The sequence below is a fragment of the Ornithodoros turicata genome, unplaced genomic scaffold, assembly GCF_037126465.1.
Source record: "Ornithodoros turicata isolate Travis unplaced genomic scaffold, ASM3712646v1 Chromosome126, whole genome shotgun sequence".
Classification (NCBI taxonomy): domain Eukaryota; kingdom Metazoa; phylum Arthropoda; class Arachnida; order Ixodida; family Argasidae; genus Ornithodoros; species Ornithodoros turicata.
Window position 1 is genome coordinate 28,005 of NW_026999306.1, and position 17,797 is coordinate 45,801.

The 17,797-nt window shown below is 45.8% G+C and overlaps 1 protein-coding gene and 1 long non-coding RNA gene across 2 annotated transcripts in view; one reads left to right on the forward strand and one right to left on the reverse strand.

Moving 5' to 3' along the window:
- Positions 1-778: 778 nt before the first annotated feature.
- Positions 779-7,354, reverse strand: LOC135372051 (uncharacterized). The gene is made up of 3 exons (XR_010415805.1): positions 7,113-7,354; positions 4,397-4,498; positions 779-891 (listed from the first exon to the last, which is right to left on the reverse strand). It is a non-coding gene; the product is annotated as an uncharacterized LOC135372051 (long non-coding RNA).
- A 6,213-nt stretch (positions 7,355-13,567) lies between these two features.
- Positions 13,568-17,797, forward strand: part of LOC135372050 (uncharacterized) — a 166,433-nt gene continuing 162,203 nt past the window's right edge. Inside the window, exons 1-2 of the transcript XR_010415803.1 lie at positions 13,568-13,640; positions 16,951-17,150. The gene's annotated coding sequence lies outside the window, so the exon portion shown is untranslated. The remainder of the gene's footprint in view (positions 13,641-16,950; positions 17,151-17,797) is intronic.

The following is a 17,797-nucleotide window of genomic DNA, read 5'->3' on the forward strand; positions in this document are numbered from 1 at the left end:
TCTGTTTCTGTCTTTGTACTTCAGTGCTGTTTTACATTGCTTCAAAACCCGCTGAGAGTGTCCAAATGAGAAATAAAAGTGATATGCAGTTAAATAGGCGTCTGTGGCTGACTATAAGTGGTCTACGGAAGTGGAACCACCAGCAAGTGGTTCTCCAAAGTGGGAAAGGTTTCATAAACCACTTGCAAGTGGTTCCACTTGCAGAAAATATCCGACTGGGATGTCACACTGCTACGTAGCCGTGCGACATATGCGTGGTGCCAGAGAGGAGCTCTGGGTACTCATCTGTGAAAGCAGTTATATGGGTCACTGAGCCAGCACGAGCCAAACAGAATGTATATTTGTGTACTACGACCGGCGTCCTTTCATGGGGTACCATTATTTGTGAAATGTTTTATGACCTGTTTATGGCTCCTCAACAGCAGCCAACAGTAGCCACGATGAAAGAATCCAGTACATAACTTATTCTCTAACATGCTCGCAAGGGATCACGTCGTCATTCATAATAGAATTGTTGTCGTTGTCAAGTTATTACCAACACTGCTGATCGCAGCTGAGGATCCAAGAAAGTTGGCGGGAAAATAAAGAAACTCAGCTACTGTTACGGCTTCGGTCACGCCCACTCACAGTGTTACGTGGCAATTTCATGACTGTGACTCAAATCACACGGCAGATACTGCACCAATGGAGCCCAAATGGCGCCCTTTGCCCAAATTTGAGTCTTGCCCAAATTTGCCCACGTCTAATATTTACCTGTCTGTCCCGTCCACCGCTCCAGTGCTTTCCTGAACGTCTTCACGTGGAGGGGCTTCCTGGTCATCTCTACCTGGTCAATGACTTATCGAAGCTCTTCATCCGTCAAGTCACGAAGCTGCTGCACATTGTCTGCGCCTGAGAGAAATTTCAACACTGAGGTTAAATTCATGTCGTTTTTTATCAACATTGCTTGCTCATTGTAAGTCTTGTAGATGAGGCAAACTGTCGCCTTACCCAGATATTTAAATGGTATTGAGAGAAATGTCTAAATTCCGTTAGCAGTTACATTGGTAAAATAAGCAGCTGAACACATTTGTCGCTACTACACCGCAGGTTCTTGAGGGAATACTCTCAGATCCGGATGAAGAAAATATATCTTTGTGGCTTGCTCTGCAGTGTTATATTCGTCGTACAAGTCCATGGTTCGCACGCTACCTATGACATATTTTGCATGATAATGCACAAAGAGTGCATATTTTGCTATTTTCCCGATGGGCAGGTGAGACAGCATGCTGGTTTTCATGAAGATTTTGCTGTTTCCGGAAGGCTTTTGATCTTTTTTCCTAAAACACAGCTCAGAATGAAATATTTTGTGACGTTTCGGCTGGGGTGTGGATTTCATCCGCCAACATAGCTTCTGCATTGCACGAACTGCGTAGATTCAACGTTAAAGCAGCGCCAGGATCACGATATCCACATATGGTTGAGATCTCCTCCTAGTGCGGCGCTGAACGGTCCTGCGTTTTCATGGCGTCAGAGGGTGCTCGCAGTGCATTCCTGGCGATGAGCAGTGGTTTGACTTTCCAAAATTTAACATGGACTGTAGCACAGTGCCGAAAGCAAAGGCTTTACCTGCATGCTTTATGTCTGTCGCGCGAGCCTCACTTGTTGTATGCTCTTGAACAATGCAGCTTTCTTTTAGCGGTGACTCCTAATCAAACTCTTTCTTTAAATATGCATTCTATTAAATTGTTTCATACTCAGAACAATGAAAAGCATTGTGTATCTTCAGTTTTTACAGCATATTTCGAAGAGTTTGAGTGCATAGGCACGCTCCTGGTCCCTAAAACAAAATCACTGCGTTGACGTTCAACGTAGCTAACGACTCTTCGACTATGTTGCAATGATTCTCCATTTACAGAAGCTGTAAAAGCAACATGTCATTATTCTGATAAGAGTTTTATGTTGAATTGTTCTTGAGCGATAACCTGTCGGAACGTGCAGGTTGTCTCGGAGTGCTCTATCATATGAACGTCCACGGGTCTTAGGAGTAAGAGCAGCAGCACGTATAGCGGTGTTGCCCCCACTACTGCGATGGAACTTCCTTTAGCGTCTGTGTATGTCTCCCACAATCGTTTCACATTTGCGTCTGCATCTTTGCAAAAGCTATTTATCAAGAGATGCTTCATAATCCCACCACACCTGGCTACACAGCGCAGATCTAGTGCCCTCCTATCACACAGCGTATGTCACTTAGTGTCGTCCTGCCCAAAAGTTTCACTTGTGCAGAGCATGCATTCACCGCTTGCAAAGGGTATAATTCGTGGGTGCTTTGACGCACAGATTGCCGTGCGATGCACATCGCCTGAAAGTGTAGTCTCCACCATCGCGTTCCACCTGTTCTGCTGTTTGCATCATCTACTTTTGAGATACTGTTTTGGGAGATATGAGTCACGATCGAGTAACAGCTGACATGAAAGAAAAGTGACGAAACCACATGAATTTTTTGCGCATATTTTCTTCGCTACACGAAGAAAACGTGCAAGAACAGAAGATGCGGCACGGTTGCTATGACAACGGCCAACATTCCTTGCGTCGCTCCGTCTAGAAACTGAACTCATCGAATACATGCGCGCGTTGCTTTCCAAGGGCTTTCGGCTGTCACTCAGACGGACGCATGGAAACGGAATAGTGCAGAGAGGCCGAAGTAAGAAAAAAACGAAAAAAAAAAGCTGGGTTCATCTCAAAGACATCTTTACCCTGGGGTCACACGGGGTGCACATAAGATGCACAAGATCATGAAGGAAGTATGATATAAACATAGAACTTTGAGCAACTCTCACGCAAAGAATTTCGCATGGGAAGCACAAATTTCCTGAGAAAACGAGTTTCTAAGAATACGTGCAGCGGCGACGAATCAGCCCATGCTCCCGGCATGTGGTGCCGTCAGGTTCTGTCGGCGCTTTTTATTGGGTGCCGAATAATCGTCTGCTAGCAAAATCGACCAGTCAACACATGGGACAGAAGGGGAGGAAAGGAACTGTGAAACAAATGAAGAGGCCGCGCGCCTCATTATTCACCGGATGATGTGACGTCACAGAGTGGCAGCTGACGGAGAGGGGCACTTCTCAAATGCGAGAATGAAAGCTGTCTTGTTCGCCACGGTCGCATACTGTTACGCATTTTGTGTGAATCATGTCCCAGGGCTATTACTCCTAATTTCTACTACTCCTGACATATTTTTGTTAATGTTGTCCCACATCCCCTTAACAAAATCCGTTTACTCTCCTGGACCGTCACACTGCATTCATTCTACTTTCAGTTGGATATACTTCCGTAGTGCGGTTCTGATAGGGAGATTAGGGAACTGTGATTCCAAAATAGCCCATAATTCGCCCGACTTAAGAGTCTGTAGAGGAGGTGGTGTCCCTTGACATGAGCCCCGACCCCCGGTGATACGACGATCACGGAGAGGCGATGTTAGTGGTCTGTCTCCATGACCGCGCCTGTGGAGCTGAAGCGGATGCTTGAGGCGCGTGGTTATCGTCATCGTCATCGTTGTCATCGGCCCGCTACAGTGTTCTACTTCCACAGACATGGAGAACTGAGAACCAAGAACCAAGGGGGTCTACTCACGAGTAGGAGAGCAAAAGCGACGCGCATCGCTGGCCGTGTTCACGGCACGGCATAGCACGCTCTGGCGGAGACGATGAATGAGCTTGGCGGAAGCGGTGAGATGAGGTTTGCTGTAAATGAGTGGTGAAGTCGTCGGGCGTTCTGGCCTGGGGTGCTGCAACCGGCACGGGAGCGAGAGCCCGCAGGGTCGATCCCTGGAACAGTTGGGCCGAGACGCGAGCTGAAGCGTGCCGTGGCGTCCGATGCCACGACTACCGGAACTGGCGGGGAACACGTTGCTCTGACGTCGCGTACGGCAAAGGATGACCGACGAGGTTCAGGATGCGCGATGAAGCAGTGGGTCATCACTGGATCTCTGACCGTGCATGGGTTGGTGAAAGCGCTCGGGTCATTACATGGTCGGTCTGATCCGTAGCGCCTCCTACCTAGCGGATGCTATCATAATCGCCAGCCTAGACTCACGTAGAGGAACTCCACCTCCTCTTCAAGTTATTCAAACTTCTCCAAATCTCAGCAGAACACTCAAGGTATCTGGCTACAATACCAGGGGAGAACATGACTGAGCAACTTCTGTGTGCAACCTACAAGTTTTCCGACCCGCGGCCTCGCTCGCTCCGCGAGCTCTCACATAAGAACAACGTCAACACAACTTCTTATAAGCTGTTCTTCTTAACTTTTGCAACTTCTGTTCTTCTATTCACGGCAGAAGAACATTACACTTGACTTCCTAACTCTTACAGAACGAACGAAGCACGCTGGCGCTCGAAGTCCTGGTTTGGCTCACCTATCTCGATGAATTTGTCGTAGTACTCGAGAAGGTCTGCGTGTTCAAGGAGTTCATGAAGCTCCCGCTCCGATTTCTTTTGAGGAATGGACGTCATCGGCACTGCAAAGTAAATGAAGTTTCAGAGCGTATTCGTCGTAGAGGAAAAATAGCAGAGACCAAGAGGGTAAAATAATACACAGTCCAGCTTGTTGAAATTCCGTCAAGAAAAACAATAACGAAAGAATGAAGCACGAAGTCAGGGTAACTGTTTAATACGTGAGCTTTCGGGCAGAGCCTGCCCTTCTTAAGACAAAAGCAGCAGTTAAAACATTGCTTATGTAACGTGTGGGATCGATGAGAGAAGGAACCAAAGATTAAGAGAGAAACCGATCCCATACCTTATATAATCAATGTTTGAATTGCTTCTTTTGTCTGATGAAGGACAGGCTGTGCCCGGAAGCTCGCGTATTAAACACTTACTCTGAGTTCGTGCATGATTATTTCGTTATTATTTTTCTTGAGGAAAAGTAGTAATCGAAGTAGGCGGTGATGTAAGCTAAAATTTGTGTTGCGGGTATCCACAACAGTGAGCAGCAGTGCTAACATGGTGATGTGACTCAGGAAGAACATGTTTCTCCAGCGAAAGACGTAGTTCGTAACTCCGTCCTTACCAACTGTCATTATCTTCGCTCGCCTTGCTTATATTGGTTAGTCCAATGGTAACATGTCAATAGCGGTCAATACCGAGTCATCGAACTTTTTTTTTGCAACGAGACATACAGTGTGCTGCGACCTTTGTCTACGTTTCTTTACATTTCTTGCTAGACCATCGGTATTTTTTCTGTGCCGGTCGCCTGGTAATTATTCCCATAGAAACAAGGATCCCAGGACGGTCTCCAAGGATATTTTGCGCTTGCTTGCGACCATTCCGAAGTCACGCTGTCAAAGCCACGCAACTCGCGATAACAAATTTCTGTCACCGTGACAACGCTCCTTAGAGCCACACGTTCTTATCACATGATATCTTTAAGAGCTGCTCAGTTAACCCGGGAGCGTAATTCGAAAACTCTACGTTGTACAACAAATTACGCTGTGTCTAGCTTTACAGGGTGATAGGTGATCGTCTGGCGACCTGCGTTACCATGGCAACAACGAGATGCTCCTCCATTCTGAGCGGGCTCAAATATCCCAGTAGGAAAAGAAGGCAGATAGCTTTTTCTTGTGAAATCTTGTCAGCTTATCCTTTCGAGACGTTTGATTCCTTTGAGTACCACGTGTTTGTAATTCCACGGCTCCGGCTTACTGTGATGAACTGTGACCATTAAGTCTGTGGCAGTGTGTCTATCCCTTGCGAAACGAATTGGTTTTAGAAAATGTTCTTCGCTGAATGGTTTTTGAACAAGGAACATTAGAACAACAATGGAACATTTTGCGAAACTCGTTCATGCAAAGAAACAGCTAAGACGTCCCATCATGCAGCGTTGTGTGTTGTGCGAAAACCTGCATCGTGAAAATGGCGTATCCTGCTGATCCACCACTTCGGGCGTAGAGCTTCGAAACCGTTATGGGCTTATTATTTTGTGTATTTTTGTTTTAATTCAATAGTCGAGTGCTATCTATACGAAACTGAACATGTTCACCGACTACAGACTAAATTCGTAGACTTAATTGTACCTCAGGTATATTTGACAACTAGTTGCTAGAGCAACGGTGAAACTTACGTCGGCGCTTCTGATGACGGTCCGGAGATGACGAACATTTTTGCTGCACGACCCTGAACCGGAAATTACAACTGCTGCATATGTACCCTTTGTGCGATACGAAATCGTTGATGACTTCATCGGTGAACTCGTTTTCGTTTCAGGAGGAAACGTGTCCATGACAGGCAAGCCTGAGCGATGGGCAAGGCACGTAAACACAAACAGGAGGACTCAAAACCAGCAAGGCATTTCAGCCCTCGTGTTTATGTTTGTTTACGTGTCTTGCCCATCGCTCAGGATTGCCTATCATGGAATTTATCTACCAGCTAGCCTGCATTTACCCCATTCTGTCGAGGAAAGGTGTCCTTTGGATCCTGATAGAGTTCTCCTGTCCATCGCTTTGAGCGTTGTCTTTTTCTTATGCATGGACCAGGTATTTGCGATATAGTGATCTAGTAATATAAATCTGATGTAATGTCATGCATATAACACAGAGAAAAAATATTTGCGCGTCCTGGCATGCTGCTACCACCTCACTTCGATGAAAACCCTCGCACTACGGACACAGCGAGTCTCCACAGCTCCGAGCGTCTCCAACGCACGCCACGTTTTTCTCACAATTCAATTCAATCATCAATGAACGCGAAAACGCTACCTTCGAGGAACTATGCGTTGCTTGTATCCAAGTTTAGTAGTATCAAGCCGATTGGTTAACTGCTCTCGCCCCATCTCTAAGAAGAAGTGTGCTTCTGTTCATCGTGAGTCACAGGGCCCTGATTTAACACAGTCAATCTGTTGAGAAGGTTCCACGTTGTCAGTGTCCGCAATTTAACGCAGCCTACATCAAGTTCGACGTCAGCAGGGGAAGGGTACGCCCACGAAATGTCCACGCATTCTTCCCTTCGAAGATACTAAAGAAGGGGCCAAGACTAAAGAAAGGGCTACCTGCTGTACCGGGCAGTGTGGTTTGCAATTACACGGTCTGAGATGAGAATTTCTCAGGACAGATGATATCGGAAACAGGGAAATCTTACCTCTGTCACTTTGTCCCCTTGTGTGAGTTATGACTTGTCTGACACGAGTCTACCATGAACACGAAGGTGTCGCTAAAGTGGGCAGTGTCCTCAGCGAGTTGTCCTTGGGTTATCGCCTTCAGTTGAATGGTATGAGGCGATGTGGAGTGAGTCTGCCTGGCAGGACCTCCATGCTGATGTCCTAACGGCGATGTGTTCTGGGTGGTCTGCATGAAAACAGATGTCGAAAAGTGAAACATCGTGGAAACTGGATGTGCAGACCAGCACCTTGAAGCACCCATCGTGCGCCGCGAAGTACACATTCCCCTAAATCGCAATCGTTCAAATTCTTGTCCATCCCATGTATTAGGAACGCATGATTACTATATTTCCAACCCCCCATGAATTGCATCGGGTGCCGATGCCCTATCTAACGCAAGTCGTAGTCTTCGGTACAAAAGACTCCCCATGCCGCACTCAAAGGGTTGCTATTTTTGACTATGGCAGTTACTGAATTCTTCCCCAAAGGGTGTCGGGTGCACGCCGCTAGGAGTCTGTGATGTGGTAAACCACTTCGCTCATTCTTGATGTCCTTGTTGTTAAAGCGTTCCCCTATTCACTCAACCTTTCCTTGACGTTCTTGCGTTGTGCCTTTGTTGGACCTGCATGTGTGACGCAACTTGCAAGCCACCCCTATGATTTTCCCCCACTTGAAGACACAGGTGGCTCATCCGTGTCTTGGAAAAACATCCAAATGAATTCAGTGCTTGTCTTATGTCTTGTATAACATATTCCTTCTATATGAAGGGAAGTGCCTCAGGATAAGAGCCGCCAATATTACGAACACGGAATGTTCTTCTTCTGGGTCATAGACTGATCTGCTTCTCCCACAAGAAGAAGAACAGTCTCTGTTCGAAATATCGGCTGCTCACTCCCTGAAGCACGTCTCTTCTTATTTTGTTACCGGTTCGCTGGATTTCCTACACGTCATAGTCATTCTATAGCAGTCTTTCCGCCCCTGTGGATCCCGAACCCCAGTGGGGTCGTGACCGATTCAGCGTGGAGCCGCTAATCAGTGCAGGAACTATAAAGAAGAGGTGTCCAGAGACTCATTTTATTCGATGGAGAACACTCTGCGCCGAAAAACTAAAATTATGTTGGGGTCACCTCGGTGCTCCTATAAGCCTAAGAGCTCAAGTGGTGCCGTCATTACCCAAGGCAGGTTTTCCAAATGCGTTACCTATTACCTCATTATGACGTGATACCTAGCCACCAATGAGGGACGTGTTGCGGTGTTGTAGTAGCGTGGCCTGGAATCGACTCTTTAGTGTACGAGATTCTGGGACACAAATACCAGTACAGGCAGCAGAGGGGCTCTTCCAGTGGAAACCAGCTAGAACACTAGAAAAACAAGTTTCAGGGTACCGTAAACGGCTTGGCTTGACTTGGATTCACCTAACGTAACCAGGAGACGCCGCCATTTCCCTTCCACGCAAATTTGGCCAGCTGTGTCGACGCTCTGCGACAAATGCAATTTTATGTAAACTCGCGTGAGATTGCCTATGCCACACGATCCTAGATGGTACATAAACTACCCTGTGTACAGATATAAGGGTATAGCCAATTTCAAAGCGAAAAAGGAACTCCTAGGTAGGTACAATATAATATCAGTTAAACAATAATTTGATTTAGAAACACAGACGTCATAGTGTAGTTTTGTGATCAACAGGGTCAGTGATCTATGGGAGCATTACATGTACAAGAGCTGACCAAATGAATAAATAAATGGAAGGATATGGTGGATCATGGTCACGTGGGTGGATTCGGCCAATAACCATCACGGCGCCAAGGCAAAAGGCTGGCATTACTCTGAAACTTGTTTTTCTAGTGCTCTAGCACCAGGCAGCGGCGTAGGTCGACTTTCCTAGTTATCGCAAAAAAAAAAAAAAAAAAACACTGTGGAAGCGCGTCTGTACGCATGAGAGGATTTTTTTTCCAAAGCTCTATATATTCAAAAACCTCCGGAGAGGAGGAAGAGGAAGGAGGGAAGGCTTGCTTACGCAGTTGCCACGTGTACTAATCTCACAGGGCTCCCTGAGCAACCTACGCCAAGTGTTCTTTTCTTTGCACAAAACTTGGGTTTCGGGGAAAAGAGCGTTGGTGGGCCGGATTTTGTCAGGGATCAAGCAATTTAATTTTCATAGAGTGAGCTAGCGCTTGAGAGTGATTGAGAAATCCGGAGAGTGCGGTTCGGGAAGGTTGACAGTGTGTGCAATGGAGAAGAATATGCTCCAGATCCTCTAGAGCACCACATTGACGTCATCTCGGAGTGTCAACTTGTCTCAAGCGGTAACGCCACCGAGCTGTAAAAGCCACGTCGAGTAGCATTCCATGAATTAACGCAGCATGTTGACGGAAGGTGTTTCGTGTCATGCGAAAAGCGAGCGTTGGATCGACTTTGTTCAGCATAGATGGGTAGAAATCCAGCGAACCGGTAAAGAAGTACGAAGGGAGTTGCCTCAGGACAGGAGCAGCTGATATTTCGAACAGAGACGCGTTAAAGGTTCATGCGAATTGTGGGACAACAGCTCGGTAGGGAAGAAAGGGTCCGTGCAGGTATTTACGGCCAGAGTGAATGGCTGCTTTGTTAGATTGTGGAGGGGATTATGTGAACGAAGTGATGTTGGCTCCAGACCGGTTACAGTAATGGGAGGTTTGCGTGTACGGGAAGGAAACGGGACAACACGCAGGAATTGGCAAGCAGCATTCAGCATAGGTTGGGGGAGAATGTCAGTTGTCCACTGGCGGGAAGCCAGTGGTGTCACGAGGCATCGCAGAATGGAGCGACGGTCTCCTCGCAGCAGTGCAATACTGGTCCGCTCCCGATACCAGAGAGTTAATTATCCGGCGCTGTCGGCCTGCTCATTCGCCACCACACCACAATGGGCTGGAACCCACAGGAGAACCAGCCTGTGGCCTGCTTCGTAAACATGGGGGTAGGTCATTAATATATCCGTGAGTATCCGTTATATCAAGGGTCGTTCAGTTGAGACAATCTAGTTACTTTTTTAGATTATACAGCTGCACGTTTTGTCCATAGAGGCCAGGTTGACGCTGTCTATTTTGATTGCTCTAAAGCATTCGATTTGGTCAATCATCCTCGTCTTATCTACAAGCTGGGGATTTATGGTCAATCGGAAAACTTTTGTAAGTGGTTCACTAGTTACTTGACTTGTCCTAATCACGTTCAATTGCATGGTGCGCGCTCTAAAACCTTCATTCCTACCTCAGGTGTTCCACAGGGTTCCACCTTAGGACCCTTATTTTTTAGTATTTATGCTAATGACTGTTATAACTCTGCTATAAAACACTGCAAATTACTTCAGTTCGCGGATGATGTTAAGCTTTTTTGTCCTGTACCCAGCACTGCAGATTGTCAAAGGATCCAAGATGATAACAATGAAGCCATCGCCAGTCACTTATGCTTACAGTATAGAAACTGTAAACATTCATCGTGAATCTGCTGTACGCGACTTAGGTGTGACGTTTGACAGTAGACTTGCGTTTGGAGGTCACACAGTTGTTGTTACCAACAAGGCTTACTCTATTTTTGGAGCAACTGGAAGAGTGGTGAAAGCCTTTAGTAATCCCAACTGCATTATATCTTTATTCCGGCCACTTGTTCTGCCTATATTGGAGTTCGGGTCAGTTGCCTGGAATTCACTGTCAAAAACTAATACAGAGAAAATTGAGAAAGTGCAAAAAAGACTCGTGCGCTCAGTAGAGTATCGCCTTCCGTGGTTAAGTGACAGCATTTCACTGCCATCCCTTTTGAGCAAACGGGTTTACCGTGATCAGATATTTTTGTATAAGTGTCTACAAGATCGTGTAGATTGTACTAGTGTAATTACGAGGCTAACTCTCTCCGTCCCAAAGCGCAACACCAGGGCGCTGCGAATGTCCCATGTTTTTGGTACCTCTACAGAAAATTGTCCCACATTAAGAATACAGATTTTAAGTAACATTAATTCTGCTTGCGTTGACTTGCTTCATCGTAATATGAGAATTGTCCAATCAGCTCTTCGTTGCGCATGTGACCTCTGGTGTTTGTATAAGTATGACCAATGTGAGCTGCTTTTTCATTGTGCTATGAACGTCTAATTTTATTCCATTAATATTATTCCTATGTTGTGTGTTTTTTATTGTGTACTGCTGGTAAAGCTTTAGGCTGTTAGTATACACATATATAAATAAATAAATAAATGGTAGTCCGGGTTATGTTCAATGCCCGAACTTCATATTGGTCGTATTTATTAGGGAGCGTGCTTCTCCCCCGTATATCACTACGCTCAGGTCTGACTGAAAGATCACCTGAATGGCTGAGTGGATAGAAGCATCCACTCGCTTTTGGGGTTTTTTCATGGGATAGTTGTAGACTGTTAGGTGGCGGGTTCGAGTCCTACCACAGCCTGTGCTGTCTGTAGCCGTTCCGCAGGTTTTTCCGGCAAACCATGTAGACGGATGTCCGCAGTTACTACTGAAGTCGGCCCAGGACGCCTCCTTGTCTTCCTTTTCTTCCTGCTCTCCTCTCAGTCCATCCACGTCACTACGGCAGACAAAACCACAGCTGTTCTGCAACCCTAATATGTAGTCACTACAGGTGCTAACAGGTAATAAAAAAAAGTGCGGCTGAAAATGTCCCGGTTCTGGAAATTTGTTTCTTTTTCTTGTTTTGAAAGTGAAACACTTTTCGAAACTGGTTCAGCAATGTCCTCTGTATGAAGCGGCAATAAACCATCACGTGGTATTTGCAGGAGTTTCATTCGGACGAAAGTCACGGTATGAACTTACAGCATTGTGCAGTATTTGTTCTTAACACAGCGTAAGCCACTAATATTAGGCTTTACATCATGGACAACTGAAGTGAGCACTTATTCGTTTTTTTTTTTCTGCCGCGTCATGTTCGGCAACGTCGTTCAGCGAGAGACCTACGAATACAGGTAGGATGCCTGAATACTAGCTGACTATGTGTAGAGCGGAGTAACCCTTTGTAGAAACTAATGCCGCGAAGCCACCGTATTGACTCCCACGCTTACCCGTGCATGAATAATGTGTTCCGATTTCACCTACTTTTTCAAACCTCCTCTGTAAGTATTTACTCGACTCCAAAATGTAGGGTGTCGCTAATCGTATAGCTATAGGTGGCGTGCATATGACGTCACACCATAGCTTTACCCGTGCTTTTTCCCTCTTTCTGGTGAACCAGCGCACGTCAATCCACCCCACCTATACTTTTGTGAGCAATTCGCGGCGAGCTGCGCGTGGGCGCCAAGATGTCGGAAAATCGTGGCAGACGACGGAGTTGTGTTAGCTCAGTGCAGACGGAGCTACTGATTTATTTATTCATTCATTCGTGCCCAAGAACAGGCCATATGGGCATTGGTGTTTGTGCACATAAGGAGAAGCAGAGAAATAGCAATTACGATAGAGGGGCAAATACCGGGAATACATCCAAAACGCCCATTAATACGTACAACACAACGCAATACCGTTACACCGTACACCACATTCCGATACGACACAGTCAGTACTCGCAAATAGACATTGAGTGAATGTCTGCAATTGAATGAAGTCGTGACAGTACAGGTAGCAATCAGTAAGTAAAAGAGCACAAACTAGAGAATCAAGAGAGAATAGATACAGAGTAAATAATCAATAGAGAAGCCACTTTGCGCTGGGCTAGTACACAGGTAACCAGAATGCGCTAAACTACGATAATACGAAGAATGATAATACTGTGACAACGCAGGTACCCAGAACGTACTAAACTATGATACACCATGATACGCAGGAGGTACTTATTGAGGCACCCTAATCAGTAATTACATGTACCCTGTATCTCGTTCAGGAGGCGCCCTGTGTACCACACACCATGTCGAACATCTTCCTCTTACACCACGGATAAAAATCTTCCTGTCTGAGTCTGACAAACAGGGTATCGGAGAATGGGGGAAGGAGGAGGGTACATCGTGACGTAGCATCTTCCCCTCGCACGAGTCTCGTGATGTAGAGCGGCCGCAGGTGAAAGGGGAATAAACCGCGCGTGAGCTGGGACAAAAGAAACAAGGAAGACAGGCAAGAGAACTTGTCGTCTGTCACGTGATGATCGTGCAGGCCCTCCGTTCGTGTTTTATCCGTGTCTTCTTTTTATAAACTGGATAACCCATTGACAATGCAGCGCACAGAAAAAAAAATATATTGCACGGTGACTCGTGATAGAGAACGAGTGAAAAATGTTGAACGTTGCGTCACTATTCATTTAACATTTACATGTTCTGACGTCCTCCATTGTGAGACGACGCCCACATTTCCCTGTCGAAAGAGCAAAGATTACTTGGACAATGCACAAGTGCGCAGTGAATGATAACGCTTATCAGTGTCTCACGTATGCATGTTTCACATAAGTGTCGCCATCAGTCTCTTTCAGGTGACCACCGATTCATCTCCATCTCAGCCCCGTCTGAGTGGCAATGGACGACCGAAAGTGAGGTGAGATTACAGTGCGAACTATCTCCGAATGCATTCCACTATTTTTTCTTTCATTTTACTGTTATTGCAGTCTTATGATTGCTGTTCTGCAATAATATATCCTGTGTTCAATAATGAGTTTTGATTGTGTCAACCTTTCATCGTCCCGCGCCTCATTGACGGCTGGCAGTGCTACTATATGATGCCATATTGATACTCATAAGCAGTAAACAATGCGTGCAGGTCCCATAAGTGTCCCTTAGGCACTATGTTGTCCTCATTTGATGTATATGAAGCAGCATACTCACCAAATGTCTCGAAGAAATCACCCGTTTCTCGAATACCTTATTTATTTTCCAGGAGTATTTGATAACGAAGGCATTTTCCCTCCGATTACGGTTCCTATGCTAGATATCGACGTAGTCCTGCGCCCGTGGTCGGTAACCTACGTAAGAATAAAAATCGTTATCACACTCCGTTGCAACTCACTCGTTAATTGAAGTCCTTTGCGAAGTAAAATGCGATGTTACTACCTCCCGTGAAAAGAAACCCTCTCCTTTTCATTTTGAAAATCTATAGGTGCAGTTTTCTTACACGAGAAAACAAAATTTAATCACCATACTCAGCTGCAGCTTCTTCTATAGTTGAGGTTGTCTAGGAAGTTAAAAAAAAATTGCCTGTGTGGAAGAAACCCTGTCACATGACATATTGCAAGTTTACGTGTGTATTTTTTTTCTTAATCGAGGAGAAAAAATCGTCAGCGCACTCACATCTTGTGTGTAAGGTCCCATTATCACGAATTGAAGGAAGTTCACCTTCTACTGTTCTACAAGTCCTAGTATCGCCGTTGTTGTTTTTGATTGCCTGGTTCACGACAATGTTGCGGTGGACGCGATTTGCCACTTGTTTATTGAGCATCGTCCGAAAATGTACTACTTGGCCGATGTCTCTACTCTTGTCTACGTCGCGACAGAGAAACAGAAAGTAGAACTGCTATTCTGTGCATAAACAAGCAATGACTTTGGCTTGAATGCTACATCACATGTTTGCCTCATCCCGTGGCCAAAGGAGATGTGACGGCGTTGGCAGCACCGTTTAAAAGGTTACCAGCCATGGTTGCAACGGCCCTACGACAACTTTATTTTACGACGATGACTAGAGAGTTCCACATCCGGAGGCCGATACGCTACCCCATTACTGGCAAATTTTCAAAATGGAACAGGAGATAGCCACAAAGGCATCATGTTTTACCTCCTAAAAGACGTCAACTAACGAATGAAGAACAGCACGGTGGGGTGACGATTATTTTCTCGGTTATCGAAAATTTCAACTGTAGATATGTTCAACTGAGGATCTGTTGTATAAATGGCACGATACCGCACCAGGTACGTGAAAACACAACCTCAAAAGTGCCATTTTTTACGAATGGTCGATATATTTTCGATCGATCAGTTAAACAATGAATGCAGATCAGTTTCATATTTTTACGTGAAGCTAATCTCCATACAGTAGCTTACGAACCTAAATAATCCCGGGCTCCTACAAGAATACTAATCTACCGAAAGTTAATCGAGGACTTTTCCCGAAATGCGCTCTATTCCTTTAAACTGTCACCACGTCATCGGATTTGTTATCCCAGCGTATGCCCTCCGGGAACATTGGTCCACCCTTCCCATCTAACAGCGGTCAACGAAAGCACAGAACTGTCTTCCGTTTCTCTCAGAAGGACGCGCGAAACAGACAAGAATTTTTCATGTTTGAGTCTAGTTCGAGGCCCATCCAGTCTTGAAGAATGGAAATACGAAGGGAACCCAGAGACAGGGGAAAGAAAACACGAAACACCCACGATCTCAGAGATCTCAAACTGAGATCGTGTGTGTTTCGTGTTTTCTTTCCCCTGTCTCTGGGTTCCCTACGTATTATCACGTACCAGCTTGCCTGCGCCCTTGCACTTCTTCCGTTGAAGAATGGAAACTCTTAAGAAGAAAGAAGCTGATACACTACTTATGCACCACTAAAGGAATGCGCTGTTATATACGCTCTGCAAGTCACCGAGCCTTCTGCGCATGTCTCCTCTCTCTCTCTCTCTCTCTCTCTCTGTTAGTCCGCTAGGAAAGCCTCATTGGCTACAGCGGCGCCTTCCCTCTTCACTCTAACTGCCTCCTCTCATGTGTGGAAACGTGCTTGCACAGCGTATATTTTTAGCGAAATCTAGGAATGTCGAGCTACACCGCTGGCTGGTTCTCACTGGAAGAGGCTATGGAAGGACTATGACGTGTAGGAAATCCCGCAAATCAAAATATGAAGGGAAGTGCCTGAGGACGAGAACAGCGGATATTTCGAACAGCGACTGTTCTTCTTCTTGTAGGAGAAGCAGAACAGTCTATGACCCAGAAGACGAACATTCCCTGTTCCAAATATCGGCGGCTCTTATCCTAAGGCACTTCCCTTGATATAGAATGACTATGTTATACAAAACATAGGACAAACACAGAATTGATTTGGATGTTTTTCAAAGACACGGATGAGTCACCTGTGGTTTCAAGTCGCAACACACTTGCAGGTCCAACAAAGGTACAATGCCGCAACGTCAAGGAAAGGTTGAGCACAGTGAATGATGATTTCAGCACGAACGTGGTACTTCGAGAAATGTTGACGTCATATGAAACCAAGGTTTCGTTTGGTGTGGATCGAATATTTTGCTGTGTTGACCTACTTGATTTATCTGATCGCCGTTTCCTTGCTCTATTCTCTAGTTCCTTCACTGTTTCCTCTTTTTTTTATCAGGACAGGAGGATGTTGTTCTGACATCCGATAACCCTTACAACAAAGCGAGTTTTCCCAGGAACTATTACACTTATTGCCTTTCTCACATTTCAAAACGACCTTTTACGCCTAAGTTATCGATTTAACTCGATTTAAGAGTGTAAAGTTCGTGAGGAATTAGAAGAACGCTTTAACGACAAGGACATCAAGAACGAGCGGAGTGGTTTACCACATCACAGACTGCTAGCGGCGTGCACCCCGCACCCTTTGGGGAAGAATTCAGTAATTGCCTGAGTCAAAAATAGCAACCCAATGGGTGCGGCATGGGGAGTCTTATGTATCCAAGACTACGACTTGCGTCAGATAGGGCATCGACACCCGATGCAATTCATGGGGTGTTCGAAATACAGTAGTCATGCGTTCCTTATAAATGGAATGAACAAGAATTTGAACGATTGCAGTTTAGGGGAACGTGTACTTCGCGGCGTACGATGGTTGCTTCAAGGTACTGGCCTGCACATCGAGTTTACAGGATTTTCACTTTTCCACATCTGTTCCTATGCAGGCCACCCAGAACACATCGCCGTTAGGACATGGAAGTCCTGCCAGGCAGACTCACTCCAAGTCGCCTCATACCATTAAACTGAAGGCGATAACCCAAGGACACATCGCTGAGGACACAGCCGACTTTAGCGACACCTTCGTGTTCACAGTAGACTCGTTTCACACAAGTCATAACTCACACGAGGGGACCAAATGACACTGGTACGATTTTCCTCTTTTCGACGTCATCTGTCCTGAGAAATTCTGATCTCTGAACACGTAATTGCAAACCACACTACCCAGTACAGCAGGTAGGCCTTCTTTAGTCTTAGAGAATGATATGTGATGCTCTGGCAGCCTACGTCGCCGTGGCGATGCGGAGACGCCACGGCCTTCTGCGTGCTGGAGTAGATATGGCGCAGCTCTCTGGTAGTTTCAAATATCTTTGAAGGAAAGAATGCATGCACATTTCGTGGGCGTACCCTTCCCCTGCTGACGCCGAACTTGATGTAAGCTGCGTTAAATTGCGGACACTGACAATGTGAAGCCTTCCCAACAGACTGACTGTGTTAAATCAGGGCCCTGTGACTCACGATGAACAGAAGCACACTTCTTCTTAGAGTGGGGAGAGAGCAGTTAACCAATCGGCTTGATACTACTAAAGTTGGATACAAGCAACGCATAGTTCCTCGAAGGTAGCGTTTTCGCGTTCATTGATGATCGAATTGAATTGTGAGAAAAACGTGGCGTGCGTTGGAGACGCTCGGAGCTGTGCAGACTCGTGGTGTCCGTAATGTGAGGGTTTTCATCCAAGTGATGTGGTAGCAGCATGCCATGACCCGCGAATATTTTTCTCTATGCTTTGCCAG